The 24424-nt window shown below is 41.8% G+C and overlaps 1 long non-coding RNA gene across 1 annotated transcript; it reads right to left on the reverse strand.

Annotated features, from left to right (window-relative positions):
• Positions 1-8294: 8294 nt before the first annotated feature.
• LOC109478367 lies at positions 8295-17678 on the reverse strand. Its single transcript, XR_002140724.1, has 3 exons — positions 17226-17678; positions 11462-11567; positions 8295-8914 (listed from the first exon to the last, which is right to left on the reverse strand). It is a non-coding gene; the product is annotated as an uncharacterized LOC109478367 (long non-coding RNA).
• Between the last annotated feature and the right edge of the window lie 6746 nt (positions 17679-24424).

The following is a 24424-nucleotide window of genomic DNA, read 5'->3' on the forward strand; positions in this document are numbered from 1 at the left end:
CAAAAAGTGGTCAACTCTTACTTTAAAAAAGCAGCTCCCATGTCGTCTGTTTTACACGGTCCCCGAATGTGCTGACTGACAATCACGAGCTAATTTTACATCTTACATCACGTGACCAGTGACCTTGCCCGAGAGAGAAGTGGGTCAAGGTTCACGCCGTGGTTGACAATGATTTATGAGGTCTTCCCGACAAAGTCATGTAGGTCGGATTATACAATAATACACTTGGCTTATTCAGTGTTGACAGGGATTTGAGGGAAAAACAATGCTATCATAGAGACTTGGCAAGAAGAGGCTTTAGATAGAGAAGCAGCAAATAACCACAGGGCTCCACTTATTTCAAAGCAAACATAACGTTGAACATTATACAGATATGTCTACGCCCCGGAATGGTAGTTGCCATAGCGTGTGTGTTCTAAATGCAGCCTCTATGTCTCCTGCATGTTCAGAATGTTTATTTATAGTGTAGGGGAGGCGCTCGGTCGAAGCAGAACACTGGACTAGACCTGGACTTTCCAACGTACTTGTCTACACCTCCATACCCTTTATATAAAATATAGCGGAGACAAGTATCGAAATCCCGGGCTTACTACGATTACAGCTAAATGGACCAGCCATCCGTTCCAATATCAAAGCGATGCGGAGTGTTGCAAAAGTTAAAGAAGTTAAGACTTTTCAGATCAATTTTCTTTGATACCTTAATGCCGACCTTGATACGTATTCCCACAGGTTTTAGAATATCATACTTTAGCGCCATTATCAGTAATTAGTTCCACTCGATTAAGTCTTTTCAATGATAGCAAGTTAGTAAAAGGTCAGACCATGGTAGGTCTTAATTCGGGATCTTTTCGCATCGATCAGCGGTTCCTCTGGCTGTTCTGGTGAGGAGAGCTTGTGAGATTATCCTGAGATAATACTGTAGTACAGTTTGTCATGCATGCACGCTGCCTTCATAGGCTGGGCTGGCGTGTATTGTATTGATCAACTTCAACTTACAGCGGTGTCACATTGGTCTAAGATTGTCGTAGTATTTCAGAACATGATTATCATAGAACCAAGACGTCTTGGAAATCATCTATTAGTGGCCTTATGTACAGTTTACAACGTACAAAAACCACTTGTGAGAAACATTCAACTTTCAAGTCATTCTTCTGAACCACCGAAAGTAGCCTGGTATCTATTCCTATTTTTATGTTTATGTTTATCGAAGGAAAATAACCGTTCCAAACAAATGGTTAATGACCTTAAACCAGACGTCTGTCACCATGGTAACTAGTGTTGGGTTACATCATGTTGCAATTTTATAGCAGGAGGGATTTAGTCCTGTCTGACCATATATATATATGCATTTGTTTGAGTGAGAATTAATAGAGTAGACCGGTAAACATTATGCATTTGCTTTGCAAATGTTACCTTTCTAGTTTCGATGGTTACTGCTTATATAGGGGCAAAAGTGTACTGAATTGGTCTACTAGAGAACCTAGAAATGGATACCAGGCTAACTAAAAGAGTTAAAAAGGCATACATCACAAAGACACGATTGGCCGTCAGATGACCTCCCCAACTCTTCGCCCATCTTAAGAGTACCACGTACGATGTCCTATCTGTGTGACCAAGATCCATCCAGCCAGGCGCTGATTCGGCCCATAGTTAGATGGTTATCGTCCGGGCAGGTTCAGGATGTATGGGACACCGTGCCTGCCCTGGACCCTAAGCCATCACTAACTACTCTGGCATTACACGGGATTAACTAAACATTGATCCATCCCCCCTGTCACCCCGGCCTGGGTACATGGCAGGTCGGTTAGGGCTGCCAACCCTTCCTTGTTGTACAAATCTCCGTCAACATGACCTTTAATCCAGCCAGCCTATTAGTTAGGATGTTTGAGGTGACTTCTGTCTGTGGGACTCATCCTTCATTCTGGGGACTGGTACAACAATTGGCACCGGCATCAACAATGTATCCCCAAGGGACTACACTGGCCTAGAGCAGGCAAATGTTGAGCTATTCTCAGTTTTTAACGTCTATATGGTTCTCAACTTGAATTTGGGTAGATTATCAACAAAATAATTAGCATCATCCTTGTCTTGACTTGTCTAAGTTTTGTTTGCATAATCAATCAAAAGTTCGTGTTTTGTAAACCTGCTTTTCTGACAACTCTCAAATGTCACTAACGAGTTGCTTGAGTAGTTTTTTGGCGTATCGCATTACCTAGATGTCTAACCTTCACCGACTATCAACTTGTGTTTTGTAATACAGTGGTTATATAAGTTCAAACGATGAGTTTAAATTTGGAACCATGTATTGTTAGATACAAGAGAGACCCAATGGTCCGGAGTATGCAAATGTTGAACTTTTTTTAGTTTTTGCTTCTCATCGTGTGTTGGGCAGATTATCATGTTGTGTGTACGTACAAATGATAAGCTTAAAGTCTGGAAGTACGGAGCCTAACGGCAAGGGAAATGGCCATGTTAATAGCAATAAAGCAATACAGGTAATGTAAAATATCTGTCATATGGTGTATGTATCTATTGTATTTAGATCTTCATGCATCAAAATCACACGGTTTTTCTCCTAGCATCGCGGATATACAGAGACCGTCGAGTCACGAGGAATTCACTTTAAAAATCTCTAATTGCTTTTAGTATCATCAACAAGTCCATTACGAATCTATGCTAAAACATAGAGTACAAAGGTACTGATAGAGAGACCGCGGAATGATGTTTATTGCCTGCATTAAGAAAGATTCAAACGCGCTCGATGATTAGCACTTTCGTCCACTGCCCATTTATCTGAAAAGGCTTTGTTGGAAGATTCAAACGTATCTGTTGAACCACGCGGCTCTTGAGGTGTATGTAAAATAAAAAGGAGGATGATTTGAGGGACTCAAGGAAGACTTCGGACAATTGATACCCACGACGAGTTACTTTACATGTCTATCGCCGTGTTTTTTTGCGCCGAGATTGTCCAACCTTAATGATCTATTTTATCACCTTCTCCTTCGTACTTTTAATCCTCGCACTGGGTCATTAAATCTGTTCACAGTCACATGCTCATCTCTGTTATTTGAATAAAGGCTATCTTGGGATCCTTTGCAGCAAAGAGAGCGTGTCTGTTCAAAGAACATTTATTGTTTCATCTGTATGAGGTTGACGATCATTTTCGGAGGCAATGGCCCATATCGCCCGGACGATCTCTCTATCTCATGTTCGAGTACTTTGTAGAGGCAAGTTTGACAAAGGCAATGACAAATGCTGCGAGGGAAGCCAGATTGTCTTAACGCCAAGAGTATCCTTTGAGCTTCTTCTGATGCGGCAATGATGTACTGGGATCCACTGAAGTTGATTAGCAACGATACTTTTCAGAGTGTCTTCTCGACTCTGGAGCAGTATTAGCCTGTGCCAATCTCACAGAGATAGTGCCAAGGGCGGGCACAGTAAACCGTTGGACTGATAGGTTTTTGTGTAGAGCATTACGAAGATCAGGCCTTCGTATAGCTGTGACAAGTGCCTTATGTTTCGGGTGATTTGTTTTGTACCAAAACTGAGGACTGCTTTCACGGTACTTTTTCCAAGAGCGTACAGCAATGAGCAACAGGTAAAGTTAATAAAAAATATGATTTAAAAAAATCATTAATTTGGTTTAGAGATTTGCTTTAAATGACTGGAATCCACTTCCAGATGGCTTGTCTAATAAAAAAAATTGTGAACTTCAGTCAAATCATATTGATCACTGTTAATGTTTTATGTTGATGACAATGTTAAAGTGATGGAATCAGAAGCGTCTAACCCATACCTGGTCTGATTAACTTGCTATTAATTAACAAACATATCTTTATAGATAAATCATAGAATGCTGTGCTCAAAGATCCACCAGTGTGCCTATGCTCAGCTGCCACAGCATTTGCATTGGTATTTGGCTGTATGAGATACTCGACAATAACATAAGATATAACTCATGTAAACGATGATCGTGATATGGGAACTTCAATAACGTGGAAGCAAAAATTCTAGGAAACTAATGATATATTCTACAAGAGACTTTTTCATGGTGTTCAGAAACAAACAGTAGGATATTCAGGGCAAACGTGTATATTAATTACATAATACAATTACAGTTAAATATGTTGCATTTTGGTACATGGTATCACGAGGTCTTTGAATTTGGTTCTTTTATCCATTGAGGGAAGTTCTGGTATAGAAGACGACAGATATGTAGGCAGAATGGCAGAAAACTACACAGCCTACAGCTCTGCAGCCTCACTGACACTCATATACATTTTCCCCTCCTTTTCAGTGTTGCAGCAGCGAGCGTTTGGCTGATAGTAATGGTCCTGTCGGCATGTCTTTTCACCAGTATCTTATCGTCTCCACCGCATGTCTTCCGTCTATCGGACCTTCCATCTAGTCCCATGCGCTCAATCACCGACGTATGTTCGGGATTTCATCCGGCAATAAAAACTGAAGGGGCATTTGTATTCCAGATTAACGATTCTGTCGGGGGTTTGAAGTCCGAAGTTTTGTTTCTGGCCTGGTTTGGTACCATTGCGTGGGCCGTAGGAAGAGAATATGTGTTTCTCCGACTTTTTCTGTGTATTTCATAGTAGCTGGCGTTTTTTTTCCAGCAAAATAGTTTCAACATTTCGTGAGGGTTTGGATAATTTTTTCAATCATTTTGGTTGTAAACTTTACGTGCAGAGAATACAGTAAATTACCTTGTATTTTTTAAGAACCTAACGTACGAGAATTGGGTAGTTATCCAGTGTTTCGAATTTTTGAGTTACATTTCAACACTTCATCGCGACCACATACATGTCGTAGGATGTCGTACGATTTCGATATCGTGAGCTTTCCAAGCAGACCGTGATAGAACCAAGAACTGAAAATGAAGGATCCTAGACAGTCTTTGGCGTAACAAGGCAGCTAGATGTCCACATGTTTCCAGAGAATGTCCTTGGTTTACGATCGTGCGATGCTCCTACGACCTTGTCACCACCACTCTCCATCTACAACTAGCTGCTAAAATGCACAAAACTTGTTCTCCGGGAAAAAGATATGCAGTTGTCCTGGATGATTTCTACCCCCGATGTAATCTCTGCCCGTAACCTAGGAAGTTATTGCCCAATAAACACGATAAAACATCACGCTCCCCATTACCTGAGATAAGACAATGCGAAGTGCGTGTGTTTCCCCGCTCCTTACCCCCAGGTAAGACTAAGTACTGAGGAATTAACGCGCGCCGGAGAGCCGTATCTTGTCGTCCCGTGGATGACGGATGGAAGAGGCAGGCACTTATCTCCGCCAGGAAGGTGTGATAATATATAATTACGTATAATGAAGCATGCGATCGCCGCAAGGTAGAAAGTTTATAGTCGACTACATCCATCTATGTCTTCCCTACATTGTGATTTGCGGCGCTCTATGGAGGCCCTGGGTCGACTTGAGGGATAGTTTAGCTCAGTTCAAGACCCTGATGCGGACAGACTTAGAGTAGACGTCAGTTTGTATGTATCACACGGACTGATGCAGACAGTTTTAGTCTCTCATAGTACATCGTTTGGGGCGGGACACGTTAGTCGTACCGTCGTCGTACGTACGATCGCAAACTCTTGGGATCGTCGTGCACCTGTCGTACTATTCTAGCTAACCTTTTTACAGAAAATGCTGCCTTAGCTCAATTCATGTTTCTGTCACAGCCTATATTTGAAAAGTTAACATGAATATCGTATGACGAATGTGACTTGGCCGTTACTGTCTACGGCGATAGGTTTGGCACGGCAGTAGCCCACATTAGTACAGTCTGCATCAGTTCTCCCGCCTATCTCAGAGAGCTCAGTTTGTTACTTTGCGAACAAGCCTTGTTCAAACCCACGATGATTCCTCAGCGACCTGCCCCTGCATCTGGAAGGCGTTTGAAGAGTTATCTTGACAAAACCACGCGAGTTACCTCTTCACCTCCCATTTGTTTCCACCTTATCGTGGTGCGGAGTACACGATAGTTGCCTGATCCAACCCTCCATTTTCCCTCAGCAGCTGTGAGAATGATGGCCCTGCCAAGCTCCTCTTTCCAACTCCAACCTCGCCCCCATTTACCCCCCGCCCGTTCCCAGCCACTCTCAGAACATTTTCTTTAGATTTTGTGTCAACTCCCGGCACGTCCCATGCTTGAATCTGAACTCTGTGTGCCCTCCCTATCCCTCAACCTGTCTGCACTAGTCTCAGGGGCCTACTTGGTACAACGGACGAGCTCACCTTCCTAATAGCCCTAAAGGCTACTTAATGAATTAGGTAATCTTTGACGTGTGTGGAGTGTGAGGGGTTTATGTTGTCCGGCATGAAAATGGATGTGTTCCGTACCCCACAGAGCGCTGCTTTATCCGGCATTTAAGCGCACCCTAAGCTTGCCTGGATGTTTAAAAGCGAATAAAACGACTGTAAATGGTCGGGGATACGGCCGAGTTTTACCCTGTGGCAAGATTTGGGCCTGATGTGTGTGTATGTTAGAGAGGGGCGTAACAGTATTTCGCCAATGTCTTTTATCAAGGGATGTTGGCATGATATACGATTGACCTAGGCTATGACGGTTATTATGGCCGTTCATCCATTAGCCAGACAAGACTGTCCGTCACATGCGATTGGCCCAAGATAGCCGTGATGTCAGGAGATACGCCTGTCAACGGTCCCGACATAGCAGAGAAAATGGCATTCGGTCGTTTTACGTCATGTGCAAAATCAGATATGGCCGAAACAGCTGTCACCAGCACTTCCACCTTACACGTCAATCATCTGGGGACCGCATTTGTCTCTGTCTCGTATCAGGTTTCATCAAACTCCCCCGGGAAGAGATATATCATAAAACACAAAACCCTGGTGACAAACACAAACTAACCATCACTTGTAATAATAGTTGTAAAATATACCACGAGTAACAGCAACAACTGCATTCAGAAATTCAGTCAAGTAATGTGCTACATGTAGAAATACCTTGTACGGTTACATTCTCTATATAATCTGATGCCTATGCGTACTTCAGTGTCTGCTCTACCATACCCTAATGTTTTTGTGTTCTGTATCTTCGAATGATTCTGCTGGACTCTGATATAATGTATATATTTATCATTGACTGCGGTTGGAGTCATAAATATTATTGTGTTCCATCTCTCCCGCCTGTTCGATTAGCCCTTGCAAATCGTCTCCACAGCCGCTGAATTCCCGGAGACTTAAGGGGGATTGGAGTCTGATCCTGCCCGGAATGGCACCAATGGATACACGATAGTCTCCGGGAATCCGAACAATGCTCTCCATTTGCGTTTTATGATGAGCCCTGTGAAATATCAAACAAAAACTAGAAAAGCCCAGAGTCCATGACGTCTATAGTGTTTATGGTCAAGATAACCATAAAACCTTTTTATGACCCCATAAATTTTGCGACGCTACTACCCCACAGAAATAAATGTAATTTTGTTTTTTTATATACACTTGATGTTTGGACGAGACAACGTTTTTAAAACCTCGGGGACTCTATCGTACATGGTGTTATCAGACATATGCAAAGTCTAGCTTTTGAGGTCATCACATATAAAGTAACATAAAACACACGTATTACATGGCATATGTACAGAAAGCATTGACAGCTATTCTGCCGTTCGGGTGTTAGAAATAGTGTTTCGCCCAGAAAATTTATTCTAGGAATCACAGTTGTATACATCTAGACATTTTCAATTATTTTGTTTGGAGATATTCTCAATGTGGTTTCAAATAGCATTTTAGTGTCGTACACGATAATATGATCAGTGACATAACATAGACTTTGATATGATTGTATGGTTTCAGAACACAAAATGTACACAATTTGTACCAATACATAGACGGAGACGTTACAATTTTTCAATAGGATCCTAACCTTACAAACAATGGATTCTGGAAACAATATCGGTTATACAGGTGTTGATGTGAAGTTGATTATTGCTGTTTGAATATTCAGATAGAGAAAATTAGAATTTCTTCCCGTACCTTTCGGCAATACCAAATAGCCGTAAAATTTCCAGGCAATAACTGTAATTTTGCGATTAGATTTTGCTTGATAAATTAAATGTGTAATCATGCGCGACGAGTCTACCATTATTTATCAGATATTTAACAAAACCCACAGATACATTTTATGATGGCACTCATTGATAAGATCAGAAAAGACTACACAATGATACATGCAATCAGCCGCGCTTGTAACATTTCATAATTCCTGTTTTCCTAACGTTAACAAGCATTTTGTGTTTCTTTCAGACTCTACCACAGCCCGTAGTTTTAAGAAGAAAGAAATCGATAACGTCAAACAGAATCACAACTGAACTCCGGTAAGGAAACCACACACGTGTTGATCATTGCAGCTGCGCCCTCTGGCGTATACAGCCTACCGGTACATATTGATCACTATGAACTCACAATTGTCACATTCACTGCAAAATCCATACTTTTCCCACCATTTAAGAAGCCGTGGAAAGTAGGTAATAGGCAGTAGCTTCGATTAGCATCGTTTACTTCAATTCGTGCATATGGAAACCTGAGGGAATACTATATGTTTTGCCTAACTAATCAGTCAGAGAGTATCAGAAACGTATTGAAAATCGAAACTCTTGACACTTCCATATTGTTATAGGAAAACTTGCCTATCAATATACGATACACTTTTCATTCTTCATGTTATCAGTTAGCAGGGGCTCGCTACTTTACAGCTAATCCAGTAGGCATTAGCCCATCATTCATGCTTTCTCTGCACGGCTCCTGTCAGAGATCCCGTTTTAATCTCAAACTGTGCGCACTCGGACGTCTCGTTATGGCGTCGTGGGGTCCTGGAAACCTGCCGCAAAACGGGCCGAAGGTCAGCCGCCATGTTGTCGTGGGACGACATGATTTACTGCGATAACGGCACAGGTAGACGTTAATCAAAAGGTGTTTCTTGCGATTTGACAACTCGTGTAAATCTTCGGCAAAGGTAAAGAGGGCCTTGGAGGAAAAGGGAAGCCCCTGAGTGGCGGGCCGGTGAATTGTGGCTTCAGTTTGTGTCCATCTTGTGGCGTACCCCCAGAGAATCGTCCATCTCTGGAGCCGACAGGTGTCGACTCGGTATTCGGCGGTGACAAGTTTCGCACGACAACAACAGATCAAATTTCAGGATGTGTCCAAAAACCTCGCCGCAAGCTTCAAAGTCAAGAATCGTTATTTCTGTCAGCAGAAAATTCCGTTAGCCTTCTTGTATGGACAAGTTCCCTTCAAATCAGCGGCAGCGTTGTATTGGGACGTGCCCTTGCCGTATCCAATCTCTCCTGTACCTTATAAAGCGCAATTCCAGGAACGGGTGAAAGCTATATCCATCAATTTATTTTGGCCGTCTAGAAATCATATTTCATGTATTTGCAAAGGATCATAGGGATATCGCTGGCTGCATAGCTATGCCAGGCATCGCATACCTCGCCAGCCGCAACAGCAAGCCGTCAAAGTCATGAGGAATGCTTTTCTAAACCCACTTCATCCAGGTTCGCTTTACGAATTTATCCACCTTAAGTCGAACCTAATCCTTTCAGAGCTTCTCCAATCATTTCTTCATAAATCACTCCGCTAGTATTCTTTCCGAGGACGTCTGTAACGAAGATGCCAGTTGGCCCACATGACAGCACAGCTAAGCTTGGACAGCTGTTGGACATCCGCAAACGGCAGCGCGCGCTGAGCTTGCCGGGAAACAACAGCCACCATCTTGTGTTTTCACAGAATTCTAAGTTGGCGGGCTTTTTTTCACATCAAAACTTATACCACAAGCACCCGAAGTATGTTGCCAGTAAGTCAACCAAGTGTAGACAATTTCAGGTGACCCCGCCACGATGGGCGGCCATCTTGGATTAAGCCAAAGTGGTTTCCAACTGCGATAATGAGTGCTGTAAATCCCCACGCGTGTCTTTCACAACATTGACCCCTGTACACTCCACCAGACATCTTCTGACCTAGTCCACTTTGTAGGCTAAGTTTTAATCAAGACTTTCTGGCCCAGCGGAGAGATAAAATGAAGTTGCAGTCACCTTGAACGTTCCCCGGATCTCTCACACTAATTTGTAAATGAACCGTGAGATAGGCTGAGAGAAATGGGACTTATCCTGTTGAGGTGTACTAGCTGTCTGAATTCAGAAACTGACGCGTTAGGCGTTTAACGTTTTTTTCCCCTCTTCCAGGCCACTCAGACTTGGGTGACCTGCGCTGACTACAATCCTCGCCGCCCTGGAACGACATAACTGCCAGATAAATGTGCGAGACCCACCGACCGGGGACGTCGTCGTTAAGAGTTTCTGACTGAACCTTTCAACCCTGAAATGCTTGCGTGGGGAAACAAAAGAGCCTCCAAACGACCTCTTGGTCTGTTTACATGCCAGTCACGTTTAAACGGACAACCTCTGTGTTGAGTTCTGTCCGCCAGGCCTCTGGCTAGAACATAAATCTTGGCTAGAGGTTACTCTGGAAGATACGGAACAAGGAATTGTGTACAAACCCCTTAGGCCTTCAAAATCGCTCATTTCGAACTTGAAACAAATGATTCAATCCGGGCCAAGCATAGATGATTGTGTTGGCGTTGTGTATGAAGGGAAGAGGAACTGATGAATGGGTAACTTCAGGGCAAAGCGGCCGGTACTCGCACTACTCGCGCTACTGACGCCATCTTCTTCTCCATCTTTCCATCATGTTCATCTGAACGTCGTACTTTGCTCAGACTGCTCCGGGTCTGTACTCGCTTCTCGGGAGAGAACATCATAAATCATATCTCTTCAGCCACCGTCTTTTAACTTCACCATGTCAGGTGTAAAAATGATAGTAGATTTGTTTTGTTTTTTAATCTGTTGTGTGGAAGGATATTATAGACCTTCGGTCCCGACGTTGTGCCTATTTGTCACAATATCAATGTCCTACGCTTTGATTGAACCAGTGTCATAGATCAAGTTTTGCACACATGATTATGCGAGTGAAAAGTTTCATTTTCTGTCATATAGTTTTGTTTATTTGTTTTGTTATGTAGGATTGGCATCAAGGGCAAGTTTGTGTATGTTTGTTTATTTTAGGATCGACATCATGTGCAAAAAATGGGCATATCCAAAATAAACGTACATACATGTTTGATATGACTAACGTTACTTTTTGTGGCATGTTGGTTACTCAGCAACAAGGTCCATACAAAGCAACCCCCTATACATTCACACCTACATTAATAACAATTTGATATATTAATTCATGCATCAACTATTGGTACAGGTTTTCTGCTTCACGAAAAACGTCGATATTGTTAATCGTTCCTGATAGAAATCTAGTAAAATATACAGAAATCTACAAATATGTATATGTTTGTATATGAGAATGAATATGAAAAGTGTATCTTTAAGCTATTCAATCACCTTTACATGTAGAGATAAAATGATGCAGTTACCATTTGATGCCTTTACAGCCTGTTCTTCGTGTTGCACTGGTTAGCTGTTAGCTGATGTCCTCTCCTCACTAACTGGACGTTCCATCCATGTATTCTGCGTCTAGATCTGTCACAAGAAAATAAAAAAAAATCGGAAAGTCATTAAAATTCGTACCTTTTTTCACAACTGGCAATGCAACATTTATATCATGCCTCTTAATTTTGTAATTGATATCATAATTGAAAAGATCTTAAATTTGCATTTCAACTTGAGTTAGCGATGGTCGCCACTTTCCCAATGCTAGTAGGTATGGCGGGGATGACAATATTAAAAGTGAAATATGTGTTCCTTGATCTGAGTCTGTATAGAAGGTATAATGGTGGGTGATAAAGAGACTTAATGTAATCATACACTCCGTATTATTGGATCTTCTTTATGGAAACAGGTCCTAAAGTGGTCAGTCATAGTTGTGTTACGGACGGAACATCGACACGTACAAGTTTCAGCTAGGCTTTTTGTCTCATACGCTGAGGTGACACATTTTTGTGAATTTTTGCCAGATCCCTAAAATCAAGTCTTTCTTTTATTTTTTCATATTAAATATCAGGCATGATAATATCCGCTCATAGATAGATTTTTCAATAGGTAGCTATATGATAGAGATATTTCTACCTGCTTGCTTGCTGCATTGCTCAGCATTGTTATTTAGAGACCTATAATCGTAAGAACTATGAAATCTTGGATATCAATTCAAATTTCGTAGGGGGATACTTTATATGATCAGTCAACACAAAATGAGCCATGACTTTATCAGGACGGACAAATTGGTCGATTTGTGTTCTAAGCCCGCAAGAATGCACGGTGGTCAGGCAAACACAGGTAGCTAGCTTTGTATATATTTCCAACACATCCTTCTCTCTAGGGAAAGTCACCAGCCAAAATATTACAGTTATCGTAAAGAACCATATAGGCCACAATTACCGCTTCATCCTCCTATGATATGCTGTAAAAAACAAGCTCAGAAAGCAGCATCATAATTAGAGTTTAGGAGGATTTAGGGCGTGTGATGCTGTTGATAATTACGCTCATTTGCCGTTTACTTCGTCTTGTAGCTGTCCACAACGATTTCGGGTGCGATGAATCAAGTGGTAGCAAAGTGTCGATATTTGTGAAAATTACTGCATCTAACTGCGGCTGGAGAATATCACCGAGGACGTTCATTTCCAAGCTAGTGCATCTTTTCATGATAATGCAATTATACAGGACGAAACGTCCTCGCGTTTTCTTATCAGCGTGGTGCAGAGGAGTTGAAACTAGTTTTTGTGCTGCTCTTTAGGAATGTATAAGCGTAAGAATGATAGTTTTGCCCCTGCAGACCAACGGTGCGTAAATAGGACACTTAACTTTGTTGATGCACTACTACTAGCACGCCGTTACTTTTTCTAAGACTGAGGGTAAGAAGGAATTCTAAAATAGAAATTGTAGACGAGGAATCTCTCTCGCTCTCGCTCTCTCCCGCTCGTTCTGTCCCTCCCTTTGTTTTCCTGTCGCTTTCTCTATCTTTCTCTCGCTCTCCTAGTCGACTTAGACTGTTCTTACAATTCGCAAAAGCTGTTTTAAAATTATTTTTCAGTCAGTCAAATTCCCTGCTCTCTCGAAGTCTAACTTCCTTGGGTAGACAACGTCTGTTTCGGAGCCATTAGAGTGTCCCTGAGCATTTTTCCCGCCAAATTTCTTGTTGAGCTGCGACAAGGGAGTCCGTATCGATCCTGGCTAACGTTCGACGCGGGGTTCGGAGGTAACAAACTACCGACTTAATCTGCTCCGCCGGAGCCACGGGACGCTTGTGTGCAAATTGCAGACGCTGATAGCACGTCCAATCACCAACAGACCCCTTCTGTGAGAAATGGATAATTGGACCTTCCGGATTACGAATACCGTGCTATCTTCTGTCCCGGTGCGCCGTTGCGCCATCTTCCCTACCGTAAAACGGCCGGTGGGTGGGCTGGATAATTTCCAAGTTACGATTTAGCTTCAAATAAATAACTCCAACCGTCATTACGGTAGAAAAGGGCGTAATCTTGTCCAGTGCACTCGAGAGCAACAAGTTGTTTTCGGGAATACAGCACTGCATGACGCCGTCCATCTTCGCTCTCCATTTGAGAAGTTCCACTTACTTTTATTTCTTGCCTAACAATCAATGAACAAAAGAAGTTGTTTCCGATTAGACAAAGACGTTGCATCTCATGGCCTTAAGGTAAGATTATAGCAGATTTGAGGAGACAAACGATAGATTTTTTCAATTATCCTTGCATTAAGCACCTGTGTGAATGGACAAGGGACACACCTGTCCATCACATGAAAATAGCCTGAAGAAACGACTTTTCTTTGCGACATTGCAGTGGAAGTAGCTTAAGTCTTGATTTCTTAAAACAACGTCTAAAGTTGCCAACTACCTTAGGCTTATGATATTTCAAGATGGTTCGTAGTTTTGAATATTAAGCCGTCAGGCCTTAATTTCTTAGGGATTGGAAAAAATACATGTAAATCGGCTATAAGGAGAGTACTGTATTTTTCCAGAGGAGTTTGTTCGGTGGGCGACAGTGCGACTAGCCGACCAACTGTTCTGAAAAATATCCCCATATTTCTCAAATTTTTCCAATTTTTCATATCACGGAAATGCAGTCTGTCTTATGATTTGGAGTTTGCCGTCAAAAGTTTCGTATCACGGTGGTACAAGATTGCATCTCATTGTAGTTGTAACTACTGTCTCTGATAGCTGATGGTAAGTAAGATGATAGTAAGTCTTTGATAGCTGTGTTTGTCTATTCAAATATGTCTATGAATTCTTATCATCTATAAATTCTTATTGGGGATTATTTCTTGATAGCATCTTGTAAGATTCATGAGTGAATCAGATGTTCCTTTGTCAATTTGACAGCTGCAACAAAGTTGATTGATAAGGTAAAATTCTTGAGATTCTAACAATGTGATCACATCTGTGCCCTAAAAAACCACCGAACCAGGAAATGTCCTCCAAATTCCCAAAATGGCTACTCCGTGTATGTGTGTGTGTGTAAATTCTACTCCTGAGAACTTGGTGAATAGCGAGGTTGTAGTTTACGACAGGTGGCCCGGCGTTTTTCTCCGGGTCGTCGGTTTTGAAGTGTGACATTTTATTCTACGACTAGTTATGAGATAGCATGATAGTGTAGCAGCCGTTAATTCCGTTAATCTAGCTTATAAAAACATGTCTACTTGCAGCAAGCCGGGTTTGACATAGTTCTGTAGAAACAAAATGGCGGATCTCGCATTCCGCAGGGTGTTGTGGGAAAACAGCTCTTTGTGACGTCAGTGACCCGTAACCGGCCCGGATGCTACCCACTTGGCGATGTTTTCACAGTTGAGAAAGTAGACCTCAAACATCTTTGTACACACGCCGTGTTGACCCTACACCTTACATACTTCAACAAGTTTACATTTCCGCCATTAGAATACCACGTAAATCCTTCGTGTGAAAAGCTTCTTTTGGGGTAACCCAAGGTGGAACCTGTGTGGGAATCAGTCTTCAACAGAATCAAACGCAAATCCTATTGAGAAGTAAGTCACAGTGTAAGTAATCTTTATCTTCACATTGGTTACTACCGATAGTTTCAATTGTGCACTTTCCCTGTCGCCGACCATTGCTGAAAAAAAGAAGAAAATGATAATAACAAAAAAATAAACATAACGTTACACAACACGTGGTTTTGCCCGTAAATGCCTTTTATTCAAACCGCTAAGAAAACGTCCCGCCTCTATAGTGTATCGGATGCGCCCATCTGTGCTTTGGGGAGAAATTTTAGAGATTTACTGGGATTCTGTAAGTTTTGCTAGTCAATAGCCTGGGATCAAATGGCTCAGGCTAACGTTACTTTTAAAGTACGCCGCGGACACCGCATTTAGTTTCCCCGTATGAGACGATCATTGTGGAGGGGGGCATGGCAGTAGGCCAGGCTTACTTACAGTAAATCTAACATAATGCTAACCATTACACCCTATATTTTGGACACGAATATAGATTTAGCTTAAGTGTTCAGCTTTCTGTAAAGGCATTTCATATTACATCAATAATCTACATCTCAACAATTCTTTTATTCCTCTATTTCACTCTGAGACTACATATATTTGGGTTTATGTTCTTTTTACGTTGTACTTGATGTGTCAAAAATATCTGTATATTACCCTGTTAGCTAGACCCCATAGGTCGGCAACACCCTCCCAAAAACCGACAGGTCCAACAGCCCACAACATCCAGCTTATATATCTACAGGTACGCCCCCCCCCTAACGGGCTATCAGAAGGCCCCATTCAAGCTATTATATATAGATAAAAGTTTGGAAATGAGCAACATCCACGGTGATTTAGTATTGTCTTTTTCTATGTGCAGTTTCTGTTCCAATACGACGTTTTTAATAGAAGGTTGGTATCAATGTTATTTCCATTGTCAGCTAGGGTTGTGTTATACTTATTTATTTTCGCTCGAAAATAAACAGTATATTATAGCTTATATCAATTTTGAAAGTATGAACAAGAAGTACAATTTTCCTTGAGAGCAATACATGATGCGAAGATCTTTTTTCATACATACATGACATACATACGAGGTAATGCAGTTTGTTGTTTGTCCATGTGTGTATTAAATGTACATGTGATGTACTAGTAGTATGTTCCAAAGCACAAATTTTTATGTCTACTATATTATAAGTCTGGTCAATCTGTTTTATGTGTACTAGATTCTTTTATTTTAGCAATTAGCTTAAAAACTAGAATTAAAACTCCTTGATTTTAGCCAGGCAGGGCATGTGTATTAAAGACTGTGTATTGAAGTCTGGCCACCATCCGCCCCTGCCAATTATGTAGATAACAATTAAACACTCCACCACTCTTTGCATAATTGTTTAATCAACGATACCACGGGATGTGTATTGGAAACAGAGTGTGTATTATGGTTGGGTCAAATTTTCCCATCACTTCAAAGTTATTTCGTGGGAGTACTAATGAACTGAAGAAGTACAAACAGATGTGTTTGACTTTTAATGCAGAATCCATCGGCGGAAACCGTTTTATTTGTCATAAAATTTTGTGCTCGATATAAATTAGGTTGGAAACGTTTCTGTTTCCTTTACTTTTTCACAAAGAATTGTTACAATGAACAGGTTTCCAAAACACTTGAGAAGCCTTGGACATCTGGGTTTCAGACACGGTAAATTGTTTTGACGTCTAGATCTAGATTTACAGTATTTTATGTCACAACCTAGTTAGTCTCCCACGTTTAAAAGGAAATTGTATTTCTAACTCACTAGTATAAATCTTAAATTATACCATACGATGATAAAATTCGCCGTTCAGAAATGCGAAATGTTTTTCTGAATTGTCAAATTTGTTTCATTCTTTCATACTTCCTTCCCATCCCTCCTTCTCATAAATATGTTCGTTTAGGCATGGTGGTTGATATCGAAATGCTTGTGCATTTATACCTATAACATCCTTAATCCTTGTTCTGAAATCCTGGGTTGTTTTCCTCATGACGTCATAGAACAACAACCGCGAGGATTGGTCAAGGCAGACAGACATAAATGGTTTTGGGCATTATGCGCGAATAATGTCGGAAAATTATGAAGCGTGGCTATCATAAACGTCTGTGCGTGAGGCAGTCCGGTGTGTTTAGAATTAAGGCAGTGTCCCTAGATAAACATCTAGATTTACAGTCGTTGCGCAGAACGTCTGCTGTAATATACTCACTAGTAAAGACGAGTCCCACGGCAGATGATCCCTGGCCGCCATCTTGCCAATTCTCCGGTCGGTCAGATGGCGGGATGCAGACGATCATGGCGGGCGGTCCATGTCTACATCAGCACCGTGTCACCAACAAAGCAATCCGCGCCGTCCTACCAGGAAATTTTCTGTCAGATTTTCTGCGAAAGTTGGCTGGCGTGTTTCCCAGAAGTAAACATTTCGATGCTGTCTTGATTCGGTCTCCATCGGCATCGGTTTCGCATGAAAACAGGGGATTAGGGGGTAATCCATTTCAGATGGCACGTGATCTGGTGACCTTTGACTTTCCGTCGATTTCATGGGGTGTCAGGAACATCATTGTTGTGCAAAAATGGCCAGAATGGGCAGAGAAAGCCGTGTTTTACTGATGTTCTGTTGATAAAATAATTGATGTGCGCTGTGAGTCAGTGGATGATTCGGAATTTCTATTTCTTTACTGCCCAATGCGTAAATTAGTATCCCAGTATCTACGTTCATTCCCAGCTCTGATTCCATGATGTATTGAGTAAAATAAAAAAGTATATTTCATTCGAAGATCTATGAAACACTTTAAATCGACGTGTGAATTAGTTGTTAGCACAAACGTTTCGCTACTCAGTGGTTCATACATATGTGAATCTATACCTTGTTCATAAACCGTGTCAAAGGTTTTTATTAAATTCTTCTGTCAAACCAATGACATGTGATTAAGTGATTGATTGATTGATTGATTGACTGATTGATTGATGAATTTTACTGACGACTTTGAGCAAAAGTTGGCTAGATACTACGGATACTACGTCTACGTATGGACGAAATGGGGCATACCATGAGGACCAAAGGGGGTGTCAAAACGTCTACGTGACCGCACATGTACGTCGTTTCTTCATTAAGATTGATGACACAAAACTTATGTTAAGTGAAAATTACGATTGATATCTGAAACTCCAATTTTGTTCACAATTTCCTGATAATTCAACTTTATCTATCTATTTCTATCTATTCGGATTATATAAAACTGATGAGCTAGTTGAGTACTAGTATATGCTGAAGGCTGTGGATGCACAGACAGCAGGGATGGTGGGAGATACCTGGTATTCTTTCGACAATCTACTCCGTTCCTTTCTCAAAGAGAAACTTTTCTCTCAGAAGAAGGCAATGTCTGCGTCTCCAATTAACAATGTACATAAATGTTTCAGACAACATGGTACAATCGTTGTCATAAACTAAACGTATCCATCGAGCATTTATAAGCAAAATAAAGTTGACTTGAAGCTGAAGTCATACAATACTTACAACAAAAAACAAGTTGGGACAGTTCATCCTCAATTCGGGACAATGGAAATTTATTTTTGGGACAGTGCTGGGACAATAAGAAGAAAAGTTTCGAGGCCCATGAAACGCGTATGTTGTTCACCCTGGTGTGAGTTCTGACTGTGATATCGGTCGGATGATGCTCGGTACATGTCATGGCCATATGTTATCGGCGAGAAGAAATGACTTTCCTGTCCGAAGATGACGTCTCTGCCCGTGGGACTTCATTACAGACAGATGACGGATGGATGTTTGCACCATGGTTGTGATGCAGAATGACACGATATCAATCATACATGCAACTTACCGTGAGTGGAGCATAGCTTGACTGTGTTAGAAATACCCACCTGCAGTCTGCATTCTGCAGAGACGTGTTCAATATCGCAGACAAAAAATTAGGCAACCTGCAATTTTGCAGACCGAAAAATACAGGCTAGAGTTTCAATGGTGTTGGCACAATATTCTTTGAGAGCTTTTGTGTTTACTACTGATTATGATGTTTAGTAATTTTGCGTGTTTTCCAACATGCATATATGCCATGGGTTTAGGTTCGGACTTATTGTTGTGTATTTGCAGAATGTATTTCTGATTTGCAGAACAAAGTTTTGACATTCCGCAATATTGCAGAAGACCGATGGACCGTATTCCTACCACTGCTTGAACACCGCTTAGGAGAGCTACATATACATGTGTACGGAGAGAAGTAATGGGGAAGGCATGAGCGGAGGATGAAAGAAAAGAAGAGAGGGGAAAGAGATGAAGATGGATTGGCATTATGGGAAGGGGTGGATATGTATATAGATGAAAAGTGGGAATGAGAGAATAGAAGAGGAGAGGAATGAAGGCAATGAAGGGTGAAATACATAAGAGAGAAAGAAGAGATGGTTATATTATCTAGAATAGATGTGGGCCGTGTAAACGATAGTTCAATACGGTAAGAAGGGACGGGTAACGTCGAATTCTAGAATATCTACCACTGACTTCATGGCGGGAAACAGTTCCTAACTTTCAAAGGCGGGAAACATGACGCTTCACAGTTTCTGTACCTTTCCCGAGACTTCAAGCTAACGAGACCCAGGATCCCTAACAGCTGGTAGCCATCGCCACACAACAAGTGTGTTGATGTACCTCAACAAGTACATCTCTGTTTACGGCCCGAACCGAGCGTCTTTGACCTTGCCGTGCCGCGGCCCGTGTTTGCGTTCCCCGGCGGTGACCTGTTGTCTGTACCCCGCCCGTCACCACCTCCCTCCGCTCCAGACCTGCTGCGTTTGTGGAAGTACGAAGGAGAAGATTAACCAGGTCACACACATCACGGCACTCCCGTAAGCCTCCCTGTCATGCCTCGGCGCTGATGGTGCCAAACTGCGGGATATGTTCAGTCTCGGGCCAAACCGCGAGCTATGTTCACTCCCATGGGGAAACAATTCTCTGTAGTACTCGTTAACCTCGTGCTACGCTTAGAAACTTTCGTCTCTTTAAGTTCACCAAGTTTAAATACAACTTATACCCCAGTAACGTCATTGAACTATTGTCGGTATGTTCATTTATGTAATAACTATATATAGTAACTGATAGGTATTTGTGAAAACCACCTTTGACAAACAAAAACGTTAGAAAAAATGTTAGAACGTTTAAAACATTTAAGCAAATTACCTTGACATATTTTACGTTCAATCTTGACACAATTTTGAGATTTTTAAAAGTCGTATCATCTGTAAGTTGTATCTATAAACGACAACAAGTTGTATTTGTCATTTTTTATATGGGCCTTTGGTCTGAAACAAAGAATGAAATAAGATAAAACGATCTCAACCCCCAGGCTTGTGATAAGAGACATGTGTAATAACCATCCTGTCCTTGACCATGTCAAGAACTAGCATTGTTGCGCCTTTGTCCGAGGCTATAGCCTCACACAATACGCCCAAGGTTTTTCATTATTCCATGAATACCGTATGTATGTAATCTGGGGTAATGATGATGTCCCATCTATATACCTAATGACGCATGGAAGATATATGTGGGACATTCGGAACCATCAACTGTTCACTGACAGACCACAGAACGAGAAGTATCTATTCTATCCTTCTTTCTCTTCTTTTTCGGTTTTTTTTCACCCCGCTGCCATTGGATAAAACCATACACAACGCCTCTACCGTGTCTAACTTTTATCAAAATTATATACAAAATAGATGCGTCTTTGACAGATATATCTATTGATATACATTTTTTCATATGGGTCCTTGCTTTTAAAGACTGTATATGTTGGATAAGTCATATTTTGACTGTGACGTTTGGAATAAAAGATGTTATGCCCAAATTATGTGGCATCGCTTCTGTGTTATTCTGTGTAACGCCTTTCCACAAGGGACAAGAAACAAGTCACTGTGGGATAACCTTTGCGGCTACCATCAATCATAATCCAAAGACCATTTTACACAAAAACATTGAGGCCTAGCTACCTCATACACTCACACATCTCATTCAAATGTCACGAAATCTCAATTTTTGCTTCTTTAGAGAAAACGTGCAGTACGTCGTCAAACCTTAAAAATGTTTCATCCAGGCCCTACGACCATCATCCTAAATTCGTGCACCTATATTCTTTTCTTTGTCCTGGACTAAGTGTTAATTTCAATTGCCCAATTCGACTTTCACGCTTGCTGGCTCGTAAAAAAACTATTAATATCGGTGTTCTTTCCAATCTAGTACCCTTTCTACAGCCCGTCACCTTGAACCGTCACCTTGTACACCTGCGTTTGTTCTACTTTCCTCTCCGCTCACCTGAGCAATTATGTCACGTGCAATCGCTTGAAGAAGATACCAGTGTCAGCTACAAGCGAATAGGGACGGAAAAGTCGTATTGTTACAAAGGACGAAAAGTACAGTCTCTGCAAAGACTACGTTAAACGCAGAGGATCATGTGTCTTACCTACTTACTTTACTTCATCCGCGTCCACTTCTACCGTCTGGGGTGTCGTGGGGAGGGACAGTTGGCGGCCGACGGCTAGTCTGGAGGCTGTTGTTCGGCATGCCGTACCTAGTCAGGTTGTCCTTCACACTCTCTATCCACGTCTTCCTGGGACGTCCCCTGGCCTTGGATCCAGACTCTCTGTAGTTGTATGTTGTGTGTGGTACTTTTTTTGTGGTGGCATCCTTACCAGGTGTCCAAACCACCTGATTTGTTGTCGGTCGATAAAAAGTCGTGGAACAAAACTTTCGGCTTGTTACTCGTACATCGGGTTAACAACAGGCAAGAATTGTGTAGGAGTCGACCTCCTGCTAGTAGACAATCACTTGGGCATCATTCTGCCTGGGTAGCTATTCCCCATGTGGTGGACAAGCTAAGAGCGATGTCTTGCGACCTCAGAATGGTCAGAATCTTAAGAAGGAAAATCCAGGATTATCATTTTGTCCTGCTTATGAAGTTTTGTTATTGGAAAAACGCTTAAAAGAAAATACAAGTTGTACTTCTGAATCAAGATGCGATTTGGATGTGGACGGTTAAGCTCTCGTTGGTTCTGATCAGAATATCGACATCTGTAATAGTTCACAAGGTTAACGTAGATGTTGGAAAGCTATGTAGGTTGTGAGTAGAAATGCCAAATTCCCTATCATTGTATAGTTTTAATTTTAATCAAATTTAAAACCTTTTTCACTCAAGTCGTTCATGTATGGTCTTGAAACATTTGAAGTGTTAGTCTATGTGAAACAAGTCTCCAAAGCTAAAACATGATAATTCTGTCAATCTTCCCCACCCACTCTGCCCGGACAAGCAAACAAACTTCACAGTTCAGCCACCCAAAACAGTACTTCCATACCCGGAGGTAATGAGCCGAATGGCGACCCGTGGCGGAGCCTGATTTGGAGGCTAGACGCCCACCAACCTTTCTATGCGTTGCGCGCGACCTGAACTCTCGGTGCGTACCTTTGACACGACAGGCGTCAGACGGACGGGCTAATCAACCAAGAACAGTTAAGACTTTCCCGATTTTTACGACTTGATTTTGTCAGAGGGACACTGGTGGTCACTCAAGTGCCACTGTGTCACTTTACCAGGTGAGCGCTTAATGTATCTAATGGCACAACCGTCGCTGGAAGTCCCAAAATGGTGCCACGACCCCTTAAAAGCTGCCCTTAAAGGGCGGCGTGACATCAGCGGAGCACCAACCAGGAGTTCTGAAATATTAGCGGGGGGGACCCATTAGTGCCCGGTCAAACATTCGCTGTTTCAGCTGCATTTTTCTTCCTCCGGTAGGTCCCGGTAATCGTGGCGGGGTTCTGGAGTCAATTTTGAGGCTGTACGACTAGGATCAGATAAGGCAGGTCCCCCCAGGCTGGCTGGCAATTCACTTCTCCACACATCATAGCCAAATGTCATGCGCCGAACGTCAAACTCAGCCAACCTGCACTAAACTTCTTATAGCCTCTGCATGAAAATGAAATGTTGTCTATCAATAGATCTAGGCTTATATCTCATCGTCTCTTACAGAGTTCAAGATTCAGTAGATTCAAGATGGTTTTATTGGTTCTTCCCAGTTAAAAACTGAATTGTAAACCAATTTACAAAACATCGATATATAAAAAAATACAGGTATGCAATCTAAAATGTATCGCTCGCTTTACGTTGCACTATTTGTCAATGTGTTTTTGCAGTGCATTGTTATAAACCTACATTGTCTTATCAATTACAATGCGACCTACGAATCGCAAGCGAGAAACCTCACGGTCGATCGGAAAGTACTGTTCATTGTAAATTAAAATGTAAATTGACTACGTACGTATACATTTCAGGTTCTGTGCTTTTTTTCGAACATTGTCATAATATAATTTTATTAAATCATTATTTTACCAGTGTAGACGTTTTTTTAAGGTCAATTTTCTACATGAGATAAACCTCAACTGGCTACATGCTTAAGACAGTCGGATGACCATTATATAACACAAATATGGGTTTGGATTGTGTTTCTGTAATAGTTTTCTATCAGGCCATGTTTGAACTTTAAAAAGGTCAGAGCTCTCCTTTAAAGCCCACTATACAGGTTGGCGAACTTTGAAAAGGTCAACAATAGTCCAGCACACGCTATCAAAAGATGCAGCCAGGCGATATACGATGGGCGCTGACACGGTAACGACGTCTGTCCAACCTGTCACTTCCTCACTGTCTGTCAGGGGGACAATACAACTCGCTTTCGGCGTTCTGTGTCATAAACAACAACTAATGAAGATGTCAGGCAGGGTGCCGTACGGATGGTTACCTGGAAAGGACAGCTGGATCTGAGTCACCTGATGATCGGTCTCTTTTTTTCTCTCTCTCTCTTTCTTTCTCTCGCTTTCTTTTTCTCTCTCCCTCTCTCTCGCTTTCCCCCTCTTTTTACCTCCCTCCCTACCTCCCTCTCTTTCTCTTTCTCTCCCTCTCTCCCACCTCTCTCTCGCTTCTCCCTCTTTCTCGCTTTCCCCCTCTCTCCCTCTCTTTCTTTCTATCTTTCTCTCTCTCCCCTCTCTCTCTTGCTTCTCCTTCTCTCTCGCTCCCCCTCTCTCTCTGTCTGTCGGGTCCGGCAAACATCTGCTTGGAGATTAAAGTAGTCCAGGACATTGCCATCTCATTGTTATCATGAATATATATCCTAACCACATAAGATCAATCGTTTCACTTGCAGTCATGTGTGTGTAGATTGAAGTTGTAACATTTCCATGTCTGGGGGCGTACTAAGTCTAGACGGACTTATTACAGTAGTCATGAATAAAGCAACGACATTGTTTCATCAGCGGACTTGGCTGTGATCGCTCTACCATAGAAAAGTGGATTACTGCAGCTTACCTGTAAAACTGTATCATATCACATATGTCGTTATAGTTATTGTGCTCTGATA

Source organism: Branchiostoma belcheri, unplaced genomic scaffold (assembly GCF_001625305.1).
Source record: "Branchiostoma belcheri isolate BF01 breed outbred unplaced genomic scaffold, Haploidv18h27 scaffold43, whole genome shotgun sequence".
Taxonomy (NCBI): Eukaryota; Metazoa; Chordata; class Leptocardii; order Amphioxiformes; family Branchiostomatidae; genus Branchiostoma; species Branchiostoma belcheri.